This window comes from Lichenostomus cassidix, unplaced genomic scaffold (assembly GCF_008360975.1).
Source record: "Lichenostomus cassidix isolate B80296 unplaced genomic scaffold, HeHo_3.0 HiC_scaffold_68, whole genome shotgun sequence".
In the NCBI taxonomy this organism is placed as follows: Eukaryota; Metazoa; Chordata; class Aves; order Passeriformes; family Meliphagidae; genus Lichenostomus; species Lichenostomus cassidix.
In genome coordinates, this window is record NW_028148080.1 from 1 (window position 1) to 14,259 (window position 14,259).

Sequence of the window (14,259 nt, forward strand, 5' to 3'; positions counted from 1 at the left end):
ATCCGAGGCCCGGATAATGGGATGCAGGGATTCTCCATGCCCAGGAATGGGGTTCAGGGGGGTCCCTGTGCCCAGGAATGGCGGGTCAGGGGGGTCCCAGTGCAGGATAAGGGGGTTCAGGGGGGTCCCGGTGCTGGGGAAGGGATGGAGAGGGGTCACAGGGCGAAACATGGGGGTTCAGTGGGTTCCCGTGCCCAGGAATGGAGGCTCAGGGGGTCCCGGTGCCGGGGCAATCGCCGGGCACATCTCGGTGTCGCCGCTTGGGAGACGCGAAAGTGACCGAGAGAGCGCGGGGGGAGGGCGGGAAAAAAGGGGAATTCCAGGGAATTCATCTGGATCTCACTGGATCCCTTCTGCGACACCCCTGGGACCCTGTGACAACCACTTGGGACCCCCTGGGACCCTCCAGGACACGCTGGGACCCCCTTTCAGAAAGTGCCGAGAATGGAGAACTGGGGGGACACAGAAATTTGGGAGATCTGGGGGATCTAAATATCGATGTAAAGGCAGGGGCTGGGGTCTGGGAAAGGCGGGATGGCCGGGAATGGGGTGCAGGGGGTCCCAGGGCTGCATAAGGAGGTACAGGGGGGTCCCAGTGGCCGGAAATGAACGTTCAGTGGGGTCCCTGTGCCCAGGAATGGAGGGTCAGGGGGGTCCCGGTGCGAGATGAGGGGGTTCAGGGGGGTCGCGGTGCTGGGGAAGGGAACGGAGGGAGGTTACCGTACGAAAAATGGGGGTTCAGGGGGTTCCCGTGCCCGGGAATGGAGGTTTAGGGAGTTCCCGGTGGCCGGAAATGGAAGTTCAGGGGGTCCCGGTGCTCAGGAATTGCGGTTCAGGGGGTCCCTGTCCCGGGGGTCTCACTCACCTCTCGTCGCTCCCCCCGGGGCCCCCAGGAGCCCCAGGAGCCCCAAGAGCACCCCCAGCCCCAGCGCTGGAGCCATCGCGCTGCTCCGCCTGGCCCCGCCCACTGCCCTGGCCCCGCCCCAGCACAGCCTCCTGCCCCGCCATTGGCGCAGCTATTTCCTGATCGCCAATGGCAGCCCGGCCTGTCAGTGACGTCACCGGTCGCTGGGCAGATCCGGAACTCGCAGGTTGAGACCGAGAGAGGGCAGGGCGGGGAGGGAAAGGGGAATTCCGGGAATTCATGTGGATCCCACTGGATCCTCGCTGCGACCCCCTGGAGCCCCCTGGGAACCACCTGGGATCCTCCGGGATCCCCTTAAGAGAGCTCCGGGAATGGAGAATTGGGGGGACACGGAAATTTGGGGGATCTGGGGGTTTCAAAGGCCGAGGCAAAGGGCGAGGCTGGGGTCTGGGAAAGGCGGGATGGCCGGGAATGGGGTTCAGGGGGTCCCAGGGCCGGATAAGGGGCACAGGGGATCCCATAACACGTGAAGGGCTCCAGGAGGGGATCCCAGTCCCGGATAATGGGGTGCAGGGGGTCCCAGAGCTGCGGAAGGAGGTGCAGGGTGGTGCCATTTACCCCGAAATGGAGATTCAGGAGAGTCCCAATGCCCAGAAATTGGGGTTCAGGGGGTTCCCGTGCCGGGGAATGAGGATTCAGGGGAGATTTCTTCCCAGGATTTGGGGTTCAAGGGGCTCCCGGTACCCGAAAATGGAGGTTCAGGAGCGCCCCAGTGCCCAAAAATGGGGATTTAGGGGAGGTTCCAGTGCCGGATAAGGGGGTGCAGGGGGTCCCGGTGCCCGGAAATGTGGGTTCAGGGGGTCTCGGGACTAGAGAAGGGGGTACAGGGGGGTCCCGGTGGCCGGAAATGAACGTTCAAGGGGGTCCCTGTGCCCAGGAATGGGGGTCAGGGATTCCCAGGGTCAAGGAAAGGGGGGTGAGGGGACTGGGAGAGGAGGGATGAGGGGGTGCAGGGGGTCTCTGTACCCAGGAAAAGGGGGGTCCAGGGGCCCCGGTGTTGAGGGAAGTGGGGGCTGGGATAGGCAGGAATGGGGGTCCAGGGGGTCATGGGGTAAGGAAAAGAGGGGGTTGGGGTCTGGGAGAGGCGGGATGGCCGGGAAAGGGGGTGCAGGGGGATATTGGTGCAGGATAAGGGGTTCAGGGGGTCCCGGAGATGGGGAAGGTGGACCTGGTTGTCCAGAAATGGAGATTCAGGGGAGTCTCAGTGCCCAGGAATTGGGGTTCAGGGGGTTCCCCTCCTGGGATTCGCAGATCAAAGGGGTCCTAGTGCCCAAAAATGGACTCTGAGAGGGTGCTGATGCCCAGGAATGGGGGTTCAGGAGGTGTCCGTGCCCACAAATTGGGGTGCAGGGTGTTCTAGTGACCGGAAAGGGAAGTTCAGGGGGTCCCTGTGCCCAGGAATTGGGGTTCAGCAGATCCCAATGCCCACAATGGAGGTTCAGGGGCGTCCAGGTGCTCGGAAATGGAATTTTAGGGGGTCCCGGTGCCGGGGCAGTCAGCCGGGCAGATCCCGGTGGCAAAGGCTGGGAGACGCGAAAGGACCGAGGGAGGGCGGGGAGGGGAGGGGAGGGGAGGGGAGAAACTTCCTGGGAATTCCCCTGGATCTCCCCTAGGAGCCCCAGCGACGCTCCCGGACCCCCCAGACCCCTGCAGGAACCACAGGGGGTGCAGAACTGGGGGGACGCAGAGCCTGGCGAGGTCTGGCGGCAGCCAAGGGTGAGGAAGTGGAACTGGGAGAGCTGGGAAGAGTCCGGAGTTCAAGGAAGGGACTGGGAGAGGAGGGATGGGGGTGCAGGGGGTACCTGTGCCCAGGAAAGGGGGGTCCAGGGGCCCCGGTGTTGAGGGAAGTGGGAGCTGGGAAAGGCAGGAATGGGGGTCCAGGGGGTCATGGGATCAGGGAAAAGGGGGAATCGGAGGGCTGGGAGGGTTGGGAATGCGGGAAGAATGATTTAAAGGGGGTCCCGGTGCCGGACAGGGGGGTTCAGGGGGTCCCGGTGCCGGACAAGGGGGTTCAGGGGGTCCCGGTGCCCGGGAATGGAGGCTCAGGGGGTCCCGGTGCCGGGGCACTCTCCGGGCAGATCTCGGTGTCGCCGCTTGGGAGACGCGAAAGTGACCGAGAGAGCGCGGGGGGAGGGGAAGGGGAATTCCAGGGAATTCATCTGGATCCCACTGGATCGACACTGCGACACCCCTGGGACCCTGTGACAGCCACTTGGGACCCCCTGGGACCCTCCTGGACACCCTGAGACCCCCTTTCAGAAAGTGCCGAGAATGGAGAACTGGGGGGACACGGAAATTTGGGGGATCTGGGGGGTCCAAAAGCAGAGGAAATGGGCGGGGCTGGGGTCTGGGAAAGGCGGGATGGCCCCGAATGGGGTGCAGGGGGTCCCAGGGCCGAATAAGGAGGTACAGGGAGGTCCTGGCGGCCGGAAATGAACGTTCAGGGGGGTCCCTGTGCCCAGGAATGGAGGGTCAGGGGGGTCCCGGTGCAAGCTGAGGGGGTTCAGGGGGGTCCCGGTGCTGGGGAAGGGAACGGAGGGAGGTTACCGTACGAAAAATGGGGGTTCAGGGGGTTCCCGTGCCCGGGAAAGGAGGTTTAGGGAGTTCCCGGTGGCCGGAAATGGAAGTTCAGGGGTCCCGGTGCTCAGGAATTGCGGTTCAGGGGGTCCCGGGGATCCCACTCACCTCTCGTCGCTCGCCCCGGGGCCCCCAGGAGCCCCAGGAGCCCCAAGAGCACCCCCAGCCCCAGCGCTGGAGCCATCGCTGCCGGCACAGATCGATCGCTGTGGCGCAGTTTGGAACACGCGAAAGCGAAAGTGCCCGAGGGAGCACCGGGGGGAGGGGAAAAGGGGGAATTACAGGGAATTCACCTGGATCCCCTCCTTGGACCCGCCCGGATCCCTCGGGGATCCATCTGGGACCCTCCGCGGCACTGCGGGACCCCCGGGCCGGGCTGTGCTGAACTCGCGGGGCTCTGCGCTCCAGCTCTGCCTGGAGCCCGCTGGGTTCGGTCCAAAGCGGGGGAAGCACCGCGATCCGCGGATCCAACTCTTCCTGCGGCTGCGGAATCCACCCCCGGCAGGCAGGAGCGGAGCTGTGACTCCGGAAGGAAACAGGGGATCCAGGGGCTGCAGAGGTGGATAGCCGGGAAAGGGGTGCAGGATAAGGGGGATTGGTGCAGGATAAGGGGGTGCAGGGGGGTCCCGGAGCTGGGGAAGGAGATGCCGGGGGGTCCCAGTGCCCAGGAATGGGGATTGCAGGGGGTCCCAGGGTAAGGAAAAGGGAGATCCCCAAAACCCCTTCCAGAGGGGAGCAGGAGCTGGGTCAGGAGCTGTGGGGGAGAGAAAAGGGGGTGACCCCGGGATGGCGGGTGCCCGGGGGGAGCACACACGCTCCAGGGAGGACACGACCCCCGGGAACCCCCCTCACCTTCCCCACAGGTGGAGGCCGAGCCCCAGCACAGGCAAAGCCCAGCACGAAGCCCCCAACCCCTGTCAGCATTTGGGGGGTGGGAGGGCAGCTTTGGGGGTCGGGGGGGGGCAGGATCTGGGAAATGGCAGTGGCTGCCAGGAAGGGACTGGGATGGACTGGGACACCAGGATACATCAGGAAGGGACTGGGACCCAGCGGGACTGGAATTGGGCAACAGGGATCATACTGGGATATACTGGGAGTATACTGAGGACTATTGGGAGCCACTGGGAGCCGTTGAGAGTGTCTGAGAGCATGCTGGGGACAACTGAGATATACTGGGAAAGACTGGGAGTGGTTTGGATCATACTGGGACCGACTGGAATCATACTGGGAGTGACCAGAACCGCAGTAGGGGTGAATAGGAGAAACTGGAAAAATGCAGGGGTAAACTGGGATCATACTGGGAGCAGTTGACCCATGCTGGGGTCATACTGGGATCATGCTGGGACTGACAGGGTCATACTTGGAGTGACTGGAATCATACTGGGAGTATCTGGGAGTGACTGGGACCATACTGGGGGTGACAGGGATCAAACCGGATTCATACTGAGAGTGTCTGGAAGTTACTGGGATCATATTGGGGGTGACTGGACTCATACTGGGAGCACCTGGGACCACGATGGGGACAAATGGCACCATAGAGTGACTGTGAGTGACTGGGGGCACACTGGACTCCTAATGGGAGTGACTGAGGGTGAAAACAACCATAGAGGGCATGACTGGGAGCAACTGGGACCATGTTGGGGGCAGCTGGGATCTTACTGGGAGTGACCGGGACCATACTGGAATCATAGTGGCAGTGACCGGGAGGGACCTGGAGTGACCGGGATCATACAGGTGGTCACTCGGCAGCAGCGCTGAGGCGGCGGCGGAGCTCGGAGAGGCTGTCCCAGCGCAGGTGGGAGCCGCGCTGGCTTGTGCCGGGGCTCGGGGCTCTCTGCGGGCGGGTGGAGGGGATGGAGGGGGCGGCAGGGGGGCTGTGGCGGCTTCGTTCTCCTGTGTCCCTCCCTCCCTCCCTCCCTCCCTCCCTCCCTCCCTCGCTGTGGCGCCGTGTTGCCGCTGGCCTGAGGCCGCTGAGGGAGCGGCTGCCCGCGGTCTCCTTGCCGCTGCTGCCTCGGCAGGAGGCGGTGCCGGAGCAGCGCTGGCTCGTCCCGGTTCCTCTCCGTAGCACGGAGGTAGCTGCCCTGTCCCCGGGACGCTGCGCTGGGACAGCCTCTCCGAGCTCCGCCGCCGACTCCCCGGGCTCCGCCCGCTGCTGCCGCTCCCGGGCCGCACACACGCTCCCACCATGGCGCCGCTGCTGCCCCACTAAAGCCCTGCCTGCCTGCCTGGGGGCGACACCGGCGCCGGCCTTGTCCCCGCTCGCTGGCACCGAGCAGCAATCGCGCTGGGACAATTCCGAGTGACAGCACAGCCAGCCAAGGGCAGCGAGGCGCGGGCTCTGCACACGCACGGAGTCACCTCCCTTTCCCGGAACTCGGGCATTTCTCGGAACCTTCGGCTGAGCAGCAGCTCTGGCGCTGTTCCCGGCCCGGGCAGGAGGACAAAGAATCGCTGCTGCCCTCAACCGGCTGGAGCTCGGTGTGACCTGGAGCTGCAGGTCCAGCTCGGTGTGAGCTGTGGGTGAGGCCGGGATGGAGCAGGGACTCCCCTGCAGCCCCAGCAGGAGCCCAGGCCGGAGCAGGGGATGCCTGAGAGAGACCCTGAGCCATGGGAAGCTCCTGCAGAGCCATGGAAGTGGCTGCTGGCGGGACTTGTGGGGGATCCCTGCTGGAGCAGCCTGTTCCTGAGGGATTGTGTTCCCCGGAGGGACCCCAGGCTGGAGCAGGACAAGGATTCCTCTGCCTGAGGGGGAGGAATGACATAACCTGACTGTGACCCCCATGCCCTGTGCCTCTGGGTGGGGAGGAGGGAGGGAATGGGGGATAAAGTTGTGATAGATAAGGATTGATTCTCTAAATCGCAACAGGAAAACAGGGCCCCCACGAGCCAAAGACCTCCTGCTGGCATAAGCAGAACTTAAGCATCCTGTTTACACAAGGTTTATACAAAACTTGCAAGGTTTAGGAAGAAAGGCAAGCTGCGAACGTGACTACGACCTTTCGGAAGGCAGCGGCGGACCCTCTAGCAACAGCAACAGACTACGCAGACACAGCCTTATCTCCAGCAAATGACACGTAACCCGGAAAAAGGGACTGCATAAAACCTCGGCACACACAAACCTCTGCGCGGTGTGTCTTAGGCAGAGCGAAGGAGCATGCCTAGCCCGCCCAGCGCTGCTTTGACCAGTATCCACTTGTTTGAATAAATTACAAATTACTGAATTGGAATTGTCTCTGATTGACTTATTGAGACCCAATTTATAACAACATGGTGCCGTGACTCGGATAGGGTCCCTCGCTGGAGACCCCTCACTGGGAGGCGCCCCGTTGTTTCAACGGCCCTGTGGGGGTACTTCTCCGACACCCTAACCGACGAACCTAAATTCGGATACTGGTCAAAGGAAAACCCCATAATCTTTGTGCACGAAGCTCCGGACGAAGACGCAGGACGCGTGAGTATGTGTTCAGATTAAGAGAACACAGGGTATCCGTTCGGTTGGGGTGGTTATCCCAGAGTGTGGTGTGTGAGACGCCAAAGGCTTGGCGAAGTGAATGTGGACTCCCTTGTAGTGCGGTTCCCACATCCCGCGAGGGACTGGGCCACGACCGGGAGGACGCGAGTGTGTGTGTGACTGAAGACACTCTGGAAGATGGGTCAGAGGAAAAGCAAGCCCTCTGAATCCATGGGGGGGGGAGCCCCAGACAAAACTCCCGCATATCCTGCCTGATAGTCCCTTCGGGGTTTTGATTAAATATTGGGCGGATGACCCCCGTACAAGGGGTAAGAGTAAAAGTAAAATGATAAATTATTGCATAGTAGTTTAGGGAGGAAAACAGATACGGACTGATCCTTTGTACTGACCAGTATTTGGGCCGTTTGAGAATTTTATGTGTCAAGCTTTAAATTCGTATGTAAATTCCAAACAACCTTTTAATCAGGAATAAAGTGATTATGCTGCCCTTTGGATTACCCCGATATGAGGGGCAGGACTTTTTGTGTTAAAACAAAAGATCCTAAGAAAAGGAATTCAGAGGAAATGCCCCCTCTATATGTACCTCCAGCACCAACTCCGGCGCCACCTCCGAATGCACCAACAGCCCCGTTATTACCTCAAGATGACACTAATCAGTCGTCTGAGGATGAGGAGCCTGCTCAGCCTAGTAGACGCATCACACGCAGCAGGGCACGTAATGGTCTATATCCACTCAGAGAGGTTGGCATGGGGATGGTAAACCCACCAGGGGGAGGTCAGGCACCTGGTATAGGGTACATAGCAGTTCCCTTAAATTCAGGGGACGTAAGAGAATTTACAAAGGAAATGGGTCACCTTCTAGAAGATCCATTGGGAGTTGCTGAGAGAGTAGATCAATTCCTAGGTCCTAACATTTATACCTGGGATGAACTCCCTTTACGGCAGAAGAAAGAAGGATGATTAGAACAGCCGGTATGAGAATTTGGGAAAATAACCATCCTCAGGGCCCGACTGGGGATGTGAAGTGGCCATTACAGCGGCCCAGTTGGAATAATCAAGACCCAAATGATCAGGCACACATGCAGGACTTGCAGACGATCATAGTCCAAGGCATTAAAAGAAAAAAAAAATCAGTCCCTAGGGGACAAAATATAACTAAGGCCTTTAATGAACAGCAAAACAAAATGACAAATTCGACAATTACTGGGATTATTTGGCCATTGTAGACAATGGATTGAGAATTACAGCCAAAAAGTCAAATTCCTATATGAAAAATTGGCCCATGATGGACTCCTTAAATGGTCTCCAGCAGATGAGGAAAGATTTCAGGCTCTAAAAAAAAAAAGAATTGGTCAATGCACCCGTGTTAAGCTTGCCTGATATCCACAAGCCATCCCATTTATTTGTGAATACCGAAGAGGGGACTGCATTTGGTATTTTAGCTCAGGACTGGGCCAGTAGTAAAAAGCCTGTGGCCTATTTATCTAAATTGTTAGACTTCCATTAGTAAGGGATGGCCTACTTGTCTCCAAATAGTAGCTGCAGCATCACTAATGGTAGAGGAAGCCCTCAAAATAACCTTTGCAGGAGAACTGCGAGTTGTCTCCCCTCATGATATCTGGAGTATTTTATCCCAAAAGGCAGAAAAATGGATCACAGACGCCAGATTGCTTAAATACGAAGGAATTCTGGTTGCGTCTCCTAAATTAACTTTAGAAACCACCTCAGTACAAAATCCGGCCCAATTTTTGTATGGAGTACCCGATGGCAATGTGCTATTACATGATTGCCTCCAAACCATAGAAGAACAAACAAAGGTTAGGCCTGACCTAGAAGATGAAGAATTAGAAGACGGCATTAAATTATTTGTGGACGGATCCTCACGGGTAGTAGAGAGTAAACGTAAGTCCAGCTATGCCATCATTGATGGACAAACCATGGAAGTACTCCAACCAGGTCCCTTAAACCCAAGTTGGTCAGCTCAGGGATGTGAACTTTATGCTGTATTATGAGCCTTACAAATAATTGGAAAAGACATAAGGACCATCTACATGGACTCCAAATATGCATTTGGAGTGGTACATACATTTGGAAAAATATGGGAAGAAAGGGTCCTAATAACCTCCCAGGGTAAGGGACTAGTGCATGAGAGGCTCATTAAAGAAATCTTAAAGGCACTCTGACAACCAACTAAATTGGCTGTAGTACATGTTAAAGGGCACCAAAAAGGGTTAAGTTTAACTACAAGAGGCAATAACCTAGCAGATGAGGAAGCAAAACGAGCTGCTTTGCTTTCTCTCCACGAGAAACACCCACACGAGCTTTGTGCAACATGTAAAGATGATTTAGAGAAATTCCCCTGCTTTGCTTGCTGGAAAGATTTTGGGTGCGATGGTCTGGTTTGCACATGCGATAATCCCCATAAGGAATGGTGTTATGTACATGAAAAAGAGGGTCAAACCTAGAGACCTCAGTTGTTATGCTTTTCTACGCTAGAGGAGCAAAAGCTTAGACAAACAGGGGTGACACAGAATTCAGAAAAGAAGTGGGTCCTTGCAGATGGGAGGGAAGTACTACCAAAAGCTATGGCTCTGTGGGTTTTGCGGAGATTACATGAAAAGACTCATTGGGGAATACAAGCCTTAGTAGATCACTTTGCTGATAAATATATGTGCATAAAGATATATAATCTGGCCAAACAAGTAACCATGAGATGTGTAACCTGCCAGAAAGTAAATAAACAGCAACTAAGAGAACGATTGCCTGGGAGTTGGGAATTAGCACATAGACCGTTCTCACATGTTCAAATAGACTTCACAGAATTACCTGCAGTAGGAAGACACAAATATCTACTAGTAATGGTAGACCACTTAACCCATTTTGTGGAAGCCGTTTAAACAACACGAGCTACTGCACAAACAGTTGCCAAGGTATTGTTAGAACAAATTATTCCACGATACGGTCTCATTGAAACTATGGACTCAGACCAAGGACCCCATTTCGTGTCCAAGGTAGCAAAAGCTGTGGCAGACGCTCTAGGTATCAATTGGGAATATCACACCCCTTGGCATCCACAAAGTTCGGGAAAAGTAGAACATATGAATGGGGAAATTAAGAAACAATTGACTAAATTAAAGCTTGAAACAAAAATGAGTTGGGTTAAATGTTTACCGTTAGCTCTATTAAATGTTAGGACACAACCCCGTACAGATATAAGACTTTCTCCCTGTGAAATGTTATATGGAATGCCCTTTGATTTAGAAATTCCTGGAGATCATCCCGCTGTATCAGACACTCACTTACAAACTTACATTACACACCTGGCGGGGAGACGGGACAAGCTGAGACAAAAGGGGTTAGCTGCCCAAAGACCACCTCTCTGGATGCCGATACATGCATATCAGCCTGGAGATGAAGTTTTAATAAAATCCTGGAAAGAGGTATCTTTAACCCCTCAATGGGAAGGTCCCTATGTTGTGTTACTTACCACAGAATCCGCAGCCCGGACCACCGAAAAGGGTTGGACTCACGCCAGCCAAGTAAAGAAGTTCAACAGAGACCCCTTGTAGAAAGTCGTGGAACGCCCCGAGGAATTAAAGATAAGACTTAAGAGACTGTAATTTCTAGTGCATGAACCCTGTTACTGTACACCTGAAATACCCCATTAGAGTTTTCCCTAAGTATGATTTACCCTATGATTGCTATGCTTGAGACCATGTGGTCAAATGTAATACCCCTAATTGTAATTGCTATCCCTTTGTATGTTTTGTATGCAAAGTATGTAGAGAAAAGTGGTGGACCCATTGCACCAGGGGAAGGCCTCCTATGGGGGTCTGCCCAACCTGCTCTAAGGCAGAACATAAGCAAACCGAGCATTTGTTACGATTGGCTGTTAAATTGGGGAGATTACGACAGGGGATGCCCGAATGGTGGGATATTTACCTCCATGGGATTTGCCCTGAATTTTATTGTTACCACTCCAATGAACCTAGGCCGATGGTGGCAGAAATCATTGGAGGAGACTGTAAAAAAAAAAAAATGTGGCTCACTTACCCTGCCATGGTCCAGTGGTTAAACATAAAAACTGGGACAGTTATAAAAACAGATCATTTGCCCCGGAGCCCCCCCGAGGAATATCCTTGCTGCCGAGAAGATGGTGACCCCCGTGGCTCGCGGCAACCGAGTCGACGGACGAGGCAGAGGGATCGAACCTGGGAGAGTAAAGACAGTCCATGGGACTATGAAAAGATCTGGACTAAGCTGCCCCAAGTCTTGGAAGGACTTTAAAAGGGTTCAAGAGCCCAAGCAGCAAAGTGGGTATCAAATACAGGTAAGAAGTACACGTTCAGCCATGGGACCATCACTTACATAATGTATATATATGTGTAGCTTAATTTTGTTAAAATGTATCATGAGTAGTGCTAGCCATCATCCTCATGAACCGTTTAAATAGTCTCTGATCCGATGAGAAGATCAACACATCATACAAACACAAACTACTGTGGAAAACCCATCTTTTCAGATCCCAGTCGGGTCATTAGGACCATACTAGTATCCGAATCGTACTACAGATTACTATATGTGCCCAAGTTCAAATCCTGGTCTTGGGTACTGTAATCAACCAACAGCTTATTATTGTGCACATTGGGAGTGTGTAACTGTAGCAAGAAGTTGGACTCCTAGGAACAGTGACAAACATATTTCCACAGGATGGTATCCTCAAGGGTGTACATCACCTACTAAGTACAATTATATTGACACTGGGAACTCAAACCATAGCAACATTGCTAGCTTTAAGAGCTACTAGAGCCAGTACAGGTATAGCATCTCTTGTAAACAAAGAATTTACCGCTCTGCGGGTAGTATGCTGACCACACAAGAGTAGTGAGAGATGCTATGTCTGAACTCCGTAAAGGATTAAAAAAAATGCAAAAGAGAAAGAGAAAACACCTGGAATTGGTATGAAAGCTGGTTCAATACATGCCCGTGGCTTACAACCATGTTATCTACCCTAGCGGGACCTCTGGTTGTACTAATATTGACACTTACATTTAGACCATGTATATTCAATCAACTTTTAAGTATAGTTAAAGGAAGATTGGAAGCAGCACACCTAATGCTAGCTAAGGCTAAACTAGAGATAATACCCGATCAGCAAGAATATGATATGGCCGAAGGACTGATCCTTAGCACAGAGGCCTTAAAGCGATTTAGCGAACAAAATGGTATTAAAGAAAGGGGGGATTGTGATAGATAAGGATTGATTCTCTAAATCGCAACAGGAAAACAGGGCCCCCACGAGCCAAAGACCTCCTGCTGGCATAAGCAGAACTTAAGCATCCTGTTTACACAAGGCTTATACAAAACTTGCAAGGTTTAGGAAGAAAGGCAAGCTGCGAACGTGACTACGACCTTTCGGAAGGCAGCGGCGGACCCTCTAGCAACAGCAACAGACTACGCAGACACAGCCTTATCTCCAGCAAATGACACGTAACCCGGAAAAAGGGACTGCATAAAACCTCGGCACACACAAACCTCTGCGCGGTGTGTCTTAGGCAGAGCGAAGGAGCATGCCTAGCCCGCCCAGCGCTGCTTTGACCAGTATCCACTTGCTTGAATAAATTACAAATTACTGAATTGGAATTGTCTCTGATTGACTTATTGAGACCCAATTTATAACAAAGTGAAGCGCAGAAAGGAGGGAAGGGTGGGAGGAGGTGTTTTGTTAGGAATTATTTTACTTCTCGTTTTCTTGCTCTGATTTGATAATAAATTCAATAAATTTCACGAAGTCAGGTGTGTTGTGCTTGTGACAAGTGAGTTATGTTGTCAGAAAAGATACCAGTTTAAAATTTTTGTAAAACTTTAGTCCAAAAGTTCTGCTTATCTTAACCCCAGAAAAAGGAATTTTAGGTTTCTTCCAGGGCATTGTTCTACCAGGTGAAGTCTGATGGACTCAGCATATCAAGAGATGGGAAGTGACCCGAAGATAACCAGAGAGATAAAGGCTATTAACAGAACATCTGCAGGACATCAGTGACTATCACAAACATCTACCCCAGACCACCTCCAGCAGGGATGAAGGGACCTAATCCGGAAAAAAATGATGATAATAAAAGAAGAATGAAAAACCTAATTAGCATCAGAGGTGAGGAAATTCGGATCCAATGAGAGACTGAATATCGGGAGTTTGCTCAACTTTGAACCAATGGACACTGACCCAATGCTTGTCTATGTATTTTTACTGTATAAAATAGCTGAGAAATCGGGTAAAAGCCATGTATCCTGGAATGGTTCTCTCTGCACACCTGGGCTGTGTGTGGATGATTTCTGTGGTACATCCTGGCCAGAACTACATCCTGGCCAGATATTTAAGTAATGCCTTGACTCTCTAACATTAAAATGTGGTTGGAGGGTTTTTGTTTTTCCCGTAGATTCGGTGACAATGTCTCGCCGCCCTTAACCAGACCCTCGAGCCTTTCCTTATGTGCTCTGTTCCCTCCCAGGGTAAGAAGGAGAGTGACAGAGTTTTCGCCTCTCTCAGGCATCCCCTGCTCCGGCCTCGGCTCCAGCCGGGGCTGCAGGGGAGTCCCTGCTCCATCCCGGCCTCAGCCCCAGCTCACAGCACCTTCAGCTCCAGGTCACACCGAGCTCCCGGCAGCTCAGGGCAGCAGCGGTTCCTTGGCCTCCTGCCCGTGCCGGCACAGCGCCAGAGCTGCTGCTCAGCCGAAGGTTCCGAGAAATGCCCGAGTTCCGGGAAAGGGAGGTGACTCCGTGCGTGCGCAGAGCCCGCGCCTCGCTGCCCTTGGCTGGCTGTGCTGTCACTCGCAATTGTCCCAGCGCTGATTGGTGCTCGGTGCCAGCGAGCGGGGACAAGGCCGGCGCCGGTGTCGCCCCCAGGCAGGCAGGCAGGGCTTTAGTGGGGCAGCAGCGGCGCCATGGTGGGAGCGTGTGTGCGGCCCGGGAGCGGCGGCAGCGGGCGGAGCCCGGGGAGGCGGCGGCGGAGCTCGGAGAGGCTGTCCCAGCGCAGGTGGGAGCCGCGCTGCCTTGTGCCGGGGCTCGGGGCTCGCTGCGGGCGGATGGAGGGGATGGAGGGGGCGGCAGGGGGGCTGTGGCGGCTTCATTCTCCCGTCTCCCTCCCTCCCTCCCTGGCTGTGGCGCCGTGTTGCCGCTGGCCTGAGGCCGCTGAGGGAGCGGCTGCCCGCGGTCTCCTTGCCGCTGCTGCCTCGGCAGGAGGCGGTGCCGGAGCAGCGCTGGCTCGTCCCGCTTGCTGTGGGTAGCACAG

At 54.7% G+C, this 14,259-nt stretch overlaps 1 long non-coding RNA gene across 1 annotated transcript; it reads left to right on the forward strand.

Moving 5' to 3' along the window:
• Window positions 1-5,329: 5,329 nt before the first annotated feature.
• LOC146420095 (uncharacterized) lies at window positions 5,330-13,377 on the forward strand. Its single transcript, XR_014849271.1, has 2 exons — window positions 5,330-6,022; window positions 12,899-13,377. It is a non-coding gene; the product is annotated as an uncharacterized LOC146420095 (long non-coding RNA).
• The last annotated feature ends 882 nt before the right edge of the window (window positions 13,378-14,259 follow it).